Genomic DNA, 13007 nt, shown 5'->3' on the forward strand with positions numbered 1-13007 from the left:
ACAACTTACTAATAGAGCAGAAGAAAGCTTCGGACAGGAGAAAGTCAGCTACAGCAATAGGAAATATAGAAAAAAAGATAATGCTGGATTGGTAATTTAAAAAATAATAGATAGAGGATCTAAAAAAAGTAGAAAGTATAAAAAAATACACCAGACCAAACTATTTTACCAGTGCAGAAGTAAAAGTTAGGAAAATAATAATAAATATGACTTACTTGGGCTAGCAGAACGATCTGCTACAGTAGTGGCAGTGGTGGTCGCAGCTCCTGTGCCATGCTCCAATGCACTCTTGCCCTTGGGTACCGATGAAAGAAATAAAGAAGATTAAAAAACAAGATTAGTGGTACAGTTACTCTCTAAAAAAAATATGTTGACAGACATACAGAGTAGCATTATACTTTCTAAATCAGGCCTGCTGCCGGCATGGAGGGGTGGTGGCGCTGAACGCAAAGAATCAGGGTGGCCAGGGCCACCTCCGCCTCAGTAAAAATTGGGCTAACTATATCCCTGAACAATGCCAGCACCCACATGGAGGGGAGCGTGGCCCCTGCACTACCGCTGTTGCCTTCTTCGGCCATGGGGCCAGGGAAAGAAGTAGGACTAGTAAAGCAGAAAGGAAGTGAAACAGGAGGAGGACAGTCACTGAAGGATAGGAAAAACAAAAATAATACAAAGTGCAAAAAGTCACAAAAAAGTAAAAAATAACAAAGACTAAAATGTAAAATAAACACACAGAAAGACACACCGTGATAATAAACAAGAAAATGAGGGGTGGATGAGAGGGATAAAAATCAGACGTTACTTTAACCTCCGTTTTATTCTGTGAATTTCTAGGTTTTTTAGCATGAAGTAATACTTAATTTTGATATATAAATGTAGCCCCCTGCCTGCAGATAATCCCTCCTCCATACACCCAATCCTATGGGGTTGGCTATTGGGCCTGGCACTGGGGTCTCCATCCTCCGGGGACGTTTGTTTTTTAATTAAAGAAACGGGAGTCCAGCATTAGGTTTAAAGGGAGGGGGACATGTGACCTCTTCCTGGACCGATTCTGGCCCAGGGGACCTAATTTATTATAAGGAGGGGGCATTCTGCATCCTCCGAGTCCTGTTTTGGCCCAGGGGACACCATCCCCTGTGGCTCTGCATCATTTTGAGGGGTAGTGGCATGTGTGGACCTCCTCCCCAGGATGATTTCAGCCCAGGGCACCCCATCCCTTGGAGCCCAGTGATATTTTCTGGGGGAACGGGGCATGCAGCCCGCTCTCAAGCTGATTTTGGCCCTGGAGATCCCATTAAAAGCAATAACAGGTGGGTGCCCTGGTGCTGAGGGCTATAAGAGAAGCCCCAAGGGCCTCACAGTCCCTTCCAGCTCCACACACAATGGGAGCCGGCAATGCTCCCGCATATAGGAAACACCTAATAATGCTGCTCCCTGCAGGAGGGAGCAATCTCCTAATCTTATTCCTGCCAACTTCTGTGTGGTCAGGGAAACAGATGAAAAGTCCACTCCCAGCTTGTGGAGCATTTTTTAAGCTGCCACCCGCTGGGAGCGGGCTTGGTGTTTACTAACACATGGTGGGAATTTTGAAAATGCTTCCTCCAAATAAGTGCAAACACAGGTTTCCCTGGTCCCCCTCCTTTCAAGTAATCAGCCCTTGGGGAGTGCTTTCTGTGGTCTCACAAGGCTCGGGGGGCTGTGTGCCCTCTTCCCATGCAAGCTGATGTTAGCCCCAGCAGTGGTCTTCCAAGGGGCCCTGGCAGCTTTGGTAGGGGGGCCATGTGTCCCCTCTCCCCATATTAACAATTTTCAACGCTGGGGGTGGGCTTCACTGGGATTTTGGAGGCTTGGGAAGGAGAGCCAAGCAGCCCCCTTACACTATATGAAATCAACCCTGGGGGTAGGCTCATCGTAGCATAAGGTATTTAAATGGAGCCAGGCTACCATTTTTGGGAGGGGACCCTATGAGAGTCTTTTAGGAATGTGGCATTTTTTATAGTTTTTATTCTTTTTTGGGCCCGGGCGTCCCTCTGGGTTCCACTTCAGGGGCCTATGGAGTCAGGGTATCCCTACTCTGCCCCTATATATCTTTGTTTTAGAACCTCAAGACAGGGGAATAAGTCTGTGAGTCCTATAAAGACTATCAGTAACATGTTTCTCATGTTGCTGGCAGCCAATCCAAATGCTTGCTCTTGTAGGAGTCAGACTTCTGCGGGAGCGAGATTGCCCAAGGTAAATAAAGTTCCCTATGCCAATCAGAAAGTTCTATTTTTAGATGAGCACCCCTGCAATAGTTAAATGAGCACCCCTGCAATAGTTTCTGAGACTCTTGTGGACCCTACTGTCAAATACAAATACCCATTTATTTTTAACCCTTAATTTCTCAAAAGCTTCTAAACGGATTTATACTAAATCACAAAAAGCACAATCTGCTGACCAAGAACTAGCATTCTGCCAAATTTGGTGTAGTTCATTGCATAAGGATTTTGAGTTTTGGTACCCCCCCCCACCTTGTACCGGCGAGTGAATCGCTGTATGAGTATTGCATGGTTGAATAGGTGGGTGTGTGAATAACTATATGGGTGAGTGTATGAGTTGTATTATGGATGAGTGAGTGGTTGTGTGACTAACTGTATGGGTTAGTGAGTAGCTGTCTGAGTGCCTGTATGGGTGAGTAAGTGGGTGTGTGTGTATCTGAGTGAGTAGATCTGTAAGTTGTATGGTTCTATGAATGGGTATATGAATACTTGTGTGGGTATGTGACTTGGGGCCCGATGTAGGTAAATCTTATTTACCGACTCTAGAATACCGAATTTTACTGATTCGGTATTCTAGATTCAGTAAATGAGATGTAGGAAATTATTCGTTAATTTTTACTGAATCGGTATGATTCGTAATTACCGAATCGGTATTTATCGATTCGGTAATTGACATTGATTCCTATGGGCCTTGAGGCCCATAGGAATCAATGTCAATTACCGAATCGGTAAATACCGATTCGGTAAAATTACCGAATTGTCAAGGGGGACAGGGTGTCACTTAGGGCATGTATGTGTGCCACATGGCACAGGTGTACATGTACAGATGTGCATGTATACAGGAATTCGTTATTAACCATGAAATAGTATTTCATGGTAAATAACAAATTCTTAAGGGCCTGTGAAAAATTTACCGATTCGGTATTTTACCGAATCGGTAAAATTACGGAATCGGTAAAATTACGGAATCGGTAAATTTTAGGCCCCCTATATCTCAAACACCAAATACCGGTCGGTAACGGACGAAATCGGCCGTTACCGACCGGTATTTGGTGTCTTACATCGGGCCCTTGGTGTATGAGAAATTGCATTGGGGTGTGAGTGGGTTCTGTGGATGATATCATCAGTGATGTTATCAGTGATGTTTTTTTAGATGTCATCAGTGATGAAACTGACCATGTCATGAGTGGCATAATATGTGAAGTCATAAGGAGTGCATTGCGGTGGCAAAGTTATAGTTAGCTCAGGTAACTAAAACTGCTGAATTTCTATGTTTTTGCATGACTGACATCTGAGCCTAACTGTAAAATCCCTGTAACCTTTGTTTTTTCCACTGAATTTCAGGTGTTTTTCAAATGTTATGTTCTTAAATTTAATAACCAAGTAACCTTTGAATTTTTCGGAAAATATAAAAAAATGTAAGCTCAAGTCTTGTAACTATAGTATTTTACTTTTTTTTTAAAAATGTTATTGTATATTTAAAAATATCATATACATATTATATACATATTATAAGATCTTTATGTAGTTTATATTTTTCTTGGATTGTTTTTTTACTTTTTTTTAAATTGTAGAATATTCATTCATATTTTGCATGTTTTTTCTTTTTTTGTACACTTTTTTATTTAAAAATATTTAAAGAACATTTTTTTATTGAAATAACATTTCTAAATGCTTTGTGAGAAAATGCAGAATTTTAAATATTGTTTTTAAGATTTATTTTCCAGAATTCTTTGAAATTGCGGCAACTCCGCAGTACCAAAACCGAGACTGGACTGCCAGAACTTTATAGCTTCCTATTCCAATCATGTGATCACAATGTATCACAATTTAGAAACCGTGAATTAGGCGAAAATTAAAAATTAGTCTAGATATACAGTTCACTATTTTGTTCTTTATGTGAGTGGGTGTGAGAGTGTCTGTATGGGTATGTGAGTGGGTGTGAGGGTGTTTGTATAAGTATGTGAGTGGGTGTGAGGGTGTTTGTATAATTATGTGAGTGGGTGTGAGAGTGTATCTGTGTGTGTAAATATATATATCTATATCTATAGATAGATAGATAGATAGATAGATGGATGGATGGATGGATGGATGGATGGATGGATGGATGGATGGATGGATGGATAGATAGATAGATAGATAGATAGATAGATAGATAGATAGATAGATAGATAGATAGATAGATAGATAGATAGATAGATAGATAGATAGATAGATAGATAGATGTCATCAGTGATGAAACTGACCATGTCATGAGTGGTATAATATGTGAAGTCATAAGGAGTGCATTGCGGTGGGGTAAGTTATAGTTAACTCAGGTAACTAAAACTGCTGAATTTCTATGTTTTTGCATGACTGACATCTGAGCCTAACTGTAAAATCCCTGTAACCTTTGTTTTTTCCACTGAATTTCAGGTGTTTTTTAAATGTTATGTTCTTAAATTTAATAACCAAGTAACCTTTGAATTTTTCGGAAAATATAAAAAAATTTAAGCTCAAGTCTTGTAACTATAGTATTTTACTTTTTTTTTTAAAATGTTATTGTATATTTAAAAATATCATATACATATTATATACATATTATAAGATCTTTATGTAGTTTATATTTTTCTTGGATTGTTTTTTTACTTTTTTTTAAATTGTAGAATATTCATTCATATTTTGCATGTTTTTTCTTTTTTTGTACACTTTTTTATTTAAAAATATTTAAAGAACATTTTTTTATTGAAATAACATTTCTAAATGCTTTGTGAGAAAATGCAGAATTTTAAATATTGTTTTTAAGATTTATTTTCCAGAATTCTTTGAAATTGCGGCAACTCCGCAGTACCAAAACCGAGACTGGACTGCCAGAACTTTATAGCTTCCTATTCCAATCATGTGATCACAATGTATCACAATTTAGAAACCGTGAATTAGGCGAAAATTAAAAATTAGTCTAGATATACAGTTCACTATTTTGTTCTTTATGTGAGTGGGTGTGAGAGTGTCTGTATGAGTATGTGAGTGGGTGTGAGGGTGTTTGTATAAGTATGTGAGTGGGTGTGAGGGTGTTTGTATAATTATGTGAGTGGGTGTGAGAGTGTATCTGTGTGTGTAAATATATATATATATCTATATCTATAGATAGATAGATAGATAGATAGATAGATAGATAGATAGGTAGATAGATAGATAGATAGATAGATAGATAGATAGATAGATAGATAGATAGATAGATAGATAGATAGATAGATAGATAGATAGATAGATAGATAGATAGATAGATAGATAGATAGATAGATAGATAGATAGATTCGTCAAGTGGGGGGTCAAGGAAAATGGGAGCTAAAAAAATTTGCTTTTTCTCCATGTAATCTCAATTGGAATTTTGAGACACTACTACAGCCCGAACCGCTGGACGTAATTACTCCAAATTTGGCAGAAAGGTAACCTTTGGTCCAGAAAGTATGCTTTTTGTTATTTGGTATAAATCCGTTTAGCAGTTCTTCAGATATTAACGGAAAAAAAATGTGTGTATCTGGGTGGATCCTAAGCACAGATCTCATGGTGAGATCTGATTGGCTGTCAGAGCTTCAACCAGGAAGTGCTGGCAGCCATCTTTGGACCAATATATATGGTAGCACCCCATTGAAATGCATTGTAGTGAATGGCAGGTTTTGAGTCTCACAAAAAGGAGAAATTATAAAAGGTGATTACAAATTTTAGTTACAATATAAATTATTTGTTCTTGGTACCATATTAACTGTAGGAATTGTGATGTGTTCTAAGGTAGGTGATTTTACCCTGTCAAAAAGCATTTGCTGGGATTTCATGAATTGTGTTTGAAACAAAACTGTTTTCTCATGTTTTTTCCATATAGGCAATGAAAGGTGCTCCAGAAAGAAAAACGAGGACATATTTTCTGTAAATTCACACTATCTTTCTCAGCCGTATGAGAATGAAGTCTGACATTCTCAGTCAAACATGTACCTCCCAGATGAGCAGCCTGTCAGTCGATTCCCTTGTGTTCTACTGCATCCTCCTAGAGTGTGCTAAAGAACAATTAGAGCGCTAACATTCTTACTTATGACAAAAGTAACCGACACCTGAAGCCACCTTGATTGAATCAAACTGGTAAAATACAAAACATTTTACTAAAAAAAGGAATAAAAAGAGGGGGTTCATATTGCCATAGAAATTATGGTTAGTGATGAAAGAAAAATTAGGACACCCCCCCCCCTGTTCTCTGGTTCATGGATACTGAATGATGTCCCAGACTCCTATGGAACTATCCCTTGTGCACATAGAGCCGATGATACATAATAGTGGTTAAATACGTTTAGTGACAACCTAGGTGGGTACAAAAGGTACTGTTGTGTACCTGCACACTATAATTATAAATCTGACACTGGTCAAAAAGAAATACAGGTAAGTCTTTCAGGGAAATGCTGGAGTAATGGGGTGAGTCACAGCTATTGGTGATGCCGGGGTGTGTAAAAGAATCTATAGCTCGGAAGACTTCCAGCATTTGATCCCATTCTAATGAGACAGGAGTCTTACGCAAGCCCCGTAGTTCCTCCTGTCGGAGTATAGTACTTTCAGCTACTCCCCATCGTATGAATTTTGTGTGCCTGGCCTGTACAGTGGCATAGGTGGAGAGGCAGATTCCCACCTCATCGTAATCGCTCGCTTAGCAATAAGTAGTGCCAGGTCGGCAAATTTCAACTGTACCTTCTGTTTCTTGCGGCATCTATGGAGGCCCGAAAGACAAGCTTCTGGAGATAACCAGTCGTAAGTGTTAGTAACTTGTCGAATAGTATGAGTGACGGCATGCCAAACGGAGTCCATGACAGGCCCAGAGCATGTGAATGAGGTTTGCATCTGCTTCCTAACATCTAGGGCAGGAGAGTTGGGCGTCTGGGTATATTATTGAGTGAGTGTGGTGTGAGGTATGCTCTTTGTAAGATCATTGATTGGATATATTTAAAACGAGCATTACGGGAAACTTTCTTAGGGAATTCCAATAACGAGACCCATTCTTTATCCGTAAATTCCCTGTTAAGATCAAATGACTACGGGGTGCGGAGTAAGAGTAAGGGTGTTCTAAAATGAGTCCTAATACCCCTGTACAGCCAATGGACTAGGTGTCGGCCTACTCCCATTAGGTGTATCGCATGGACTAAAGCATGTGTCGGAGGTTCAGACCAATCAGGGGCCCAATGTTGTTTAATATAACAAACCAGTGCTGCGTGTAAGAGGAATAAAGTTGAAGGTACTCCTTGAGCACGCTGGAAATTGTCATGATCAGTCAGGGTGCCCTCAGTAAATAACACTCCCACCGTCGAGACCCCTTTGGTCGTCCATGAGGATAACCTTTTAGCAGTGACTATCGTAAATAAAAAAACACTAATTGCCATTTTTAGCAGTGACTATCCCAGTAGCAGTGGGGATTCCCATTAATGTTATATTGTCGAAGTATGGAATGGCTTTTCTGGTATATTTGAGTGATTGTTTCCAATAGAGTGATTGTTTTCAATATAGGAGAGCCGTGCTGAGTAAAGAAGGGAGCGTATGTGGAATCCTACCATTGGGTAAGAGCATATTGTGCAGAGTGCCATGGTGCAAAAGTCGAGGAGTATATTCTATTTCCTGCAGCTGACGACCCGCTAACCAGTAGGAGAGCCATTGTAGTTAGCTAGCCAGGCAATATGCCTTAAAATCAGGCGCTCCTAGACCTCCCACTTTCGGACGCAGTTGTAATTTTGCCAACGCTATTCTCCTACGGCCATTACCCCAAATAAGTTCAATCAGTAATGTATTCAAAGTTTTAAAAATAGATGACGGAATCACGACAGGTATGTTAGCAAAATAATATAGTAGACGAGGAAGCATCCCCATTTTGGAAAGTGAAATTCTTCCCATCACTGACAGTGGTAAGGAAACCCAAAAGCAGACCTGCTTCCGAAGGGAAGCGATCGCCTTCAGTATGTTGCCGTCGATTAGGTCTTGTGGGGTTCCATAGATTTGAATACCTAAGTATCTGAACGTATCCGGCATCGTCTGTAGTGTTAGTTCACAAAATAAAACAGGATCTGGAGTTTCCCAGTATCGCATACAAAAAGGCATAAGATTTGGTAGCATTAATTGTCAAGCTGGAAACAAATTCAAAGCGTTTAAAGATGGATGGGATGGGATCCAAATTAAGGTCAAGGTTTCCGGAGTTGGAGAAGGACAGGTTCCATCGCCAATACAAATAACAGAGGGAATAGGGGGCAACCCTGACGGGTACCTCTTGTTATTGAATAGGCTGGGGAAATATGTACGCCAGTATGGGCACGTGCCGTCGTGGCATTGTATAGGAGCTGCACCCATTGTAGGTAACCTTTGAGAATACCATATCGTTCCAGGGCGGCCCACATGTACTGCCAAGAAAGGGTGTCAAAGGCTTGTTGCATATCAAGGGAAATACATCCCGTTGTGGGGGACGCGACTGCCGCTGCTTCCATAATATAATGGAGCCGCCATATATTAAGTGAGGTGCTGTGGCCCAGAACAAAGCCGCATTGATCTATATGAACTCGCTTAGAAAGATACAGATGTAATCGATTGGCTAATAATTTACTGAGTATCTTGTATACAGTGTTCAATAATTAAAGTGGGCAATAGCCAGAAATATCACGGGGGTCTCAGTGAGGATTAGGGAAAGAAGTTACCAATGCTTGCATGGTCGTTAAGGGTAAGGCAGCTTTGTCCAGGGCCGTGTTGTAAAGGGTCTGGAGGTGAGGGACCAGTGTTTCAGCAAACAGTGCATAAAATTCCACGGGCAGGTCATCTAAGCCTGGGGTCTTATTTCTGGGAAAAGCCTTAATGGCTTCCTTAATTCCAGCTGCAGTTATAGGACCCTCCAATTCAGAATGAATGGCATCCGATAACTGGGGGAAGGGCAAGTCCTGGAGAAAGGCTGAGATATCATTAGAAGAAGTGGTAACAGTATACAAACTTCAATAATATGTAAATAATGCTAAATAAATGGTTGCTGGGGTAGACACAATCATTCTGTCAGGGAAATAAACTTCAGTAATGGGCACTGGGGAATGAGAATCTCGGATCAGGCGTGCCAGAAGAGTCCCTGATTTGTCAGCATCTTTGTGACTGTATTGTGTATAAGACCTATAATCTAGCCGGAGTTGCTCTAACAGTTCAGCCTATTTGATTCTGGCTTCCTGAAGGGGCGGGAGTTGTGACGGGTTAGTAAGTTCCACAGTCTCAAGCCTATTAAGAGAGGCCTCTACCAGGGCAAGATTTTCTTGAACTTCCTGCCGGGCTCACACCATGGCTCCAATAGCCGTGCCTCGGAGAACAGTTTTGAAGGCATCCCACTCCACCAGAAAAGATGAGGCCGTCCCTGTGTTTTCTGTGAAATAATTTGTGATAGTGGTGCCCAGAGTATCACGGAAAACCGGGTCCTCTAGCAATTGTGTCCAGAGCCGCCAAGTGGGTACCGGGGTAGGAACTTTACCCCATGTCAGTGTCACCTCCATAGGGTTATGATCGGACAATGTTTTCCCCAGATATGTGGAATCAGTCATTTGGGTTATCAACAGTGTAGTACAGGATATGCGGTCAATTCTAGTGTGCAATTGGTGTGGAGGGGAGTAAAATGAATATTCTCTGCATCCAGGGTAGTGAGCACGACAGATATCTTGAAAAGACCAGCCTGTAGCCCAGGCTTGTAAAAACTCTGTATGTTTAGTCAGGGGTACAGCACCTCGTAATGGGGGATGTGAACGATCTAAGTGAATATCTAGGACCGAGTTAAAATCGCCCCCAATAATCCAAGGAATATGCGCCCAGTCTGATCGGACAGTGTTAAGCCTGGTAAGGTAATTAGTCTGACCCGAATTTGGGGCAGACACACACCCAAGAATCACCGGGGAACCATCCAACTTCCCAGATAACAAGACAGAACGCCCTTCAGAATCTACCAGCTTCTATTAAGGTAAAGGGCACCCCACTTCGAATCCAAATTACCGACCCCCTAGCAAAAGCAGAATAAGAGGTAAAAACTGCCCTTTCCATTTTCTATGCATTTTGGAGATTTCGAATCAGTCAGGTGAGTTTCTTGTATGAAAGTGATATGAACCTTGCATCTATTCAGTTGAGCATAAATACGATGTCTTTTATGCGCAGACCACATTCCCTGAACATTCCATGTCAGCAATTTATATTTAACCAAAGCAGCCATAAGGTAGTAGGATATCGTAACAGTGCACCCGGCAATAAGCTGTGGAGCACAATAGGAGATACAGTGCGGCCCGAACCAAGAACAAACATCCCTTTATTAAACATAACCCCGGGATACTTGGGCCAACAATCAAACTAGGTTGGTCCAAACTAACAATGCAACACATTATATTCAAACTGATATATACTGCAGAAGCTGCAGGGGGGGTGGGCACCAAAGAGAGCATGGTTAAGCCTGCCATGTCGGAGCTGCACCCTGGGCCGGACTTCGTATTAAAGAAAATTAAAATGCCAAACCTGGGGGAGAGAGAACGTATTAAATTCACATTTAAATAGTATACCTCCTGCATGCATGCCAGGCCCCGTGGCACATACAAATAAAATAAATGAGCATGTACATTAATGTCCATAACATGGCCTGGTCTCCACAAATAGTTTTAAAAAAAGGGGAGAGGGGCGTGTTAAATTACGAATGAGCATAACTATTAAGCAAGAAGCATCGTAATGCCGACACAAGCAGACTACCCATATAAGTCCTTCACAATTTGAGGAGTTATCGAATGAAACAAAACATCATTGCTTTCAGAGTCAGATGGCAATGGGTTGTCATCCGACTGTTACGGGGACTTGACCTGTGTAGTATCCCGGAAATAAGCAGCAGCCAGTACTGCAGATTCCTGTCCCGTAACAGCCTGGTCCAAAGTAGGCCTCCGATCCAAGACCACTCGGCTCGTTCTGATGCGGCGGGGACTCATTTTAACTGGCTGTGATGGAAGTTGTGGTATTCTCTGGTGTATACTGGCCAAGGACTGGGGGGGCAGAGTAGACTCTAACCATACGTTAGCTGATTCAGGATATTCAAAAAAGTGAGCTTTCTGGTGATGAATAATTTTTAAACAGGAAGGAAACAGTAAAGCATAGGATAAATTGAGAGCCTGAAGTTTTTTTCTTGAGTGGCTGTTAGAAGGTTCTTTGTCACTGCACCTGTTTGGTGTAGTCTGGATTCAGTGAGATTTGTGAGCTTTCATAATGAATAGATGCATTTTGGCGGGCTTTTGTAGTAAGTGGTCGCGGTCCCTATAGTTAAGGATGCGGGCAATGACCCGTCTGGGTGGGAGGCACGCTGTTGGTTTGCCGGTGGGAATACGATGTGCACGCTCTATACAAAAAAAATTGTAAAGACCCTCCAGGGCCACATGGTCTCGAAGCCACTGCTCAACAAAGCGGGTCGCATCCAGTCACTCTGACCACTCCGGCATACCTATGATGAGAATGTTGTTGCATCTAGCCCTTCCCTCCGCATCCTCTGTCCTATCTAGAAGGGTGGTAAGCTGGTTCTCCATTTGTGTCAACTGTTTGGAGTGTACTCTCTGTTGTGGGACCAGTTCAGCAAGGGTCTGTGTATGGTCTTTCACAGAGTCTGAAAGTTTGGCATGGTCTGCCCGTAGGATATTGAGATTGGTAGTGATGGTGCCCATTTGGTGTTCCATAGCCTGGCGCAATGCCTTTATCTCACCAAGTATTTGGTCTAGTTTATCCAGAGAAGGTTTCAGGGGGGTCAACGGGACACAGCTAACCAAGGATGCCTGGGAGGCAGAGCCATGTTCTCTCTGGGGTGAAGAATCATCTGCAGACATGTCCGGTTGTTTGCCCTTTGTACGTCCCATGGTGAGAAAAGGGACGAGCAGTGCCAGAGAGGGCGCGACTGCAGAGGACCTCATCGGGCAGGCGCTGTGTAGAACAGACGGGGAGGTCCGTATCAGGGCGGATCCAGGAGATTAGAACTGTTCCTTAAAAGAAAGACAAGTGAGTGTGTCTCGTGGTTCTCAGGCCGGGGGCCTCAGGTCGCAGCAACGCTGGCCATAGGGGTCCGCAGCATCTGGATTCCGCCCCTTGCTCCCCACCGCAAGTTCCTTCAGGCGGTGTTATGGCACTGGTAATCCTTTGGTTTCAGGATTTACTATGGGGCCAGAAGATACCGTAGTGCCCAAGACCTCCAGACAGCCCAAGCAATTATCGCCCACAACGGGTTCTGATAGACCACCACCGGTCGTGCAGCAAGGGACCTGCAGTCTCAGTAACTCTGTGCAGATTACCACAGGCAATGTATCCACTTATGCCCTGCTGCTCAATCAGTAATTGCAAACACAACAGTGATGGACAGAATGTGGATCAATGTCACACATTCACCCCAGTCAAAAGATCTGGGCCCAAATCCATCGTTTTTCCACTCCACACCACCCTGGGTTAGACAATGGCGATATGCAAATCAGCGCTGACCCTGTGCCCCATGGGAACAGTCCAGTCCGAACTACAAAAGCCATGTCCTTCCCAGAACGGAAGCAAGCATCCGAGGACCGGCCCGGTTTCGAGGTAACACCTCTCATCAGCCCGGCTAGCTTGACTCCAGTGGTGTGGAGTGCCTGGGACTCACGTCTGAGCATCCCCAGTACACTTAGAGCGGTAATTGCAAACACAACAGTGATGGACAGAATGTGGATCAATGTCACACATTCACCCCAG

General features: G+C 42.5%; 1 long non-coding RNA gene across 1 annotated transcript in view; it reads right to left on the minus strand.

Annotated features, from left to right (window-relative positions):
* Positions 1–215: 215 nt before the first annotated feature.
* LOC144761525 (uncharacterized) overlaps positions 216–13007 on the minus strand; it is a 352130-nt gene continuing 339338 nt past the window's right edge. The window contains exon 5 of the long non-coding RNA XR_013595763.1: positions 216–294. This is a non-coding gene — a long non-coding RNA (uncharacterized LOC144761525). The remainder of the gene's footprint in view (positions 295–13007) is intronic.

Source organism: Lissotriton helveticus, chromosome 6 (assembly GCF_964261635.1).
Source record: "Lissotriton helveticus chromosome 6, aLisHel1.1, whole genome shotgun sequence".
Taxonomy (NCBI): domain Eukaryota; kingdom Metazoa; phylum Chordata; class Amphibia; order Caudata; family Salamandridae; genus Lissotriton; species Lissotriton helveticus.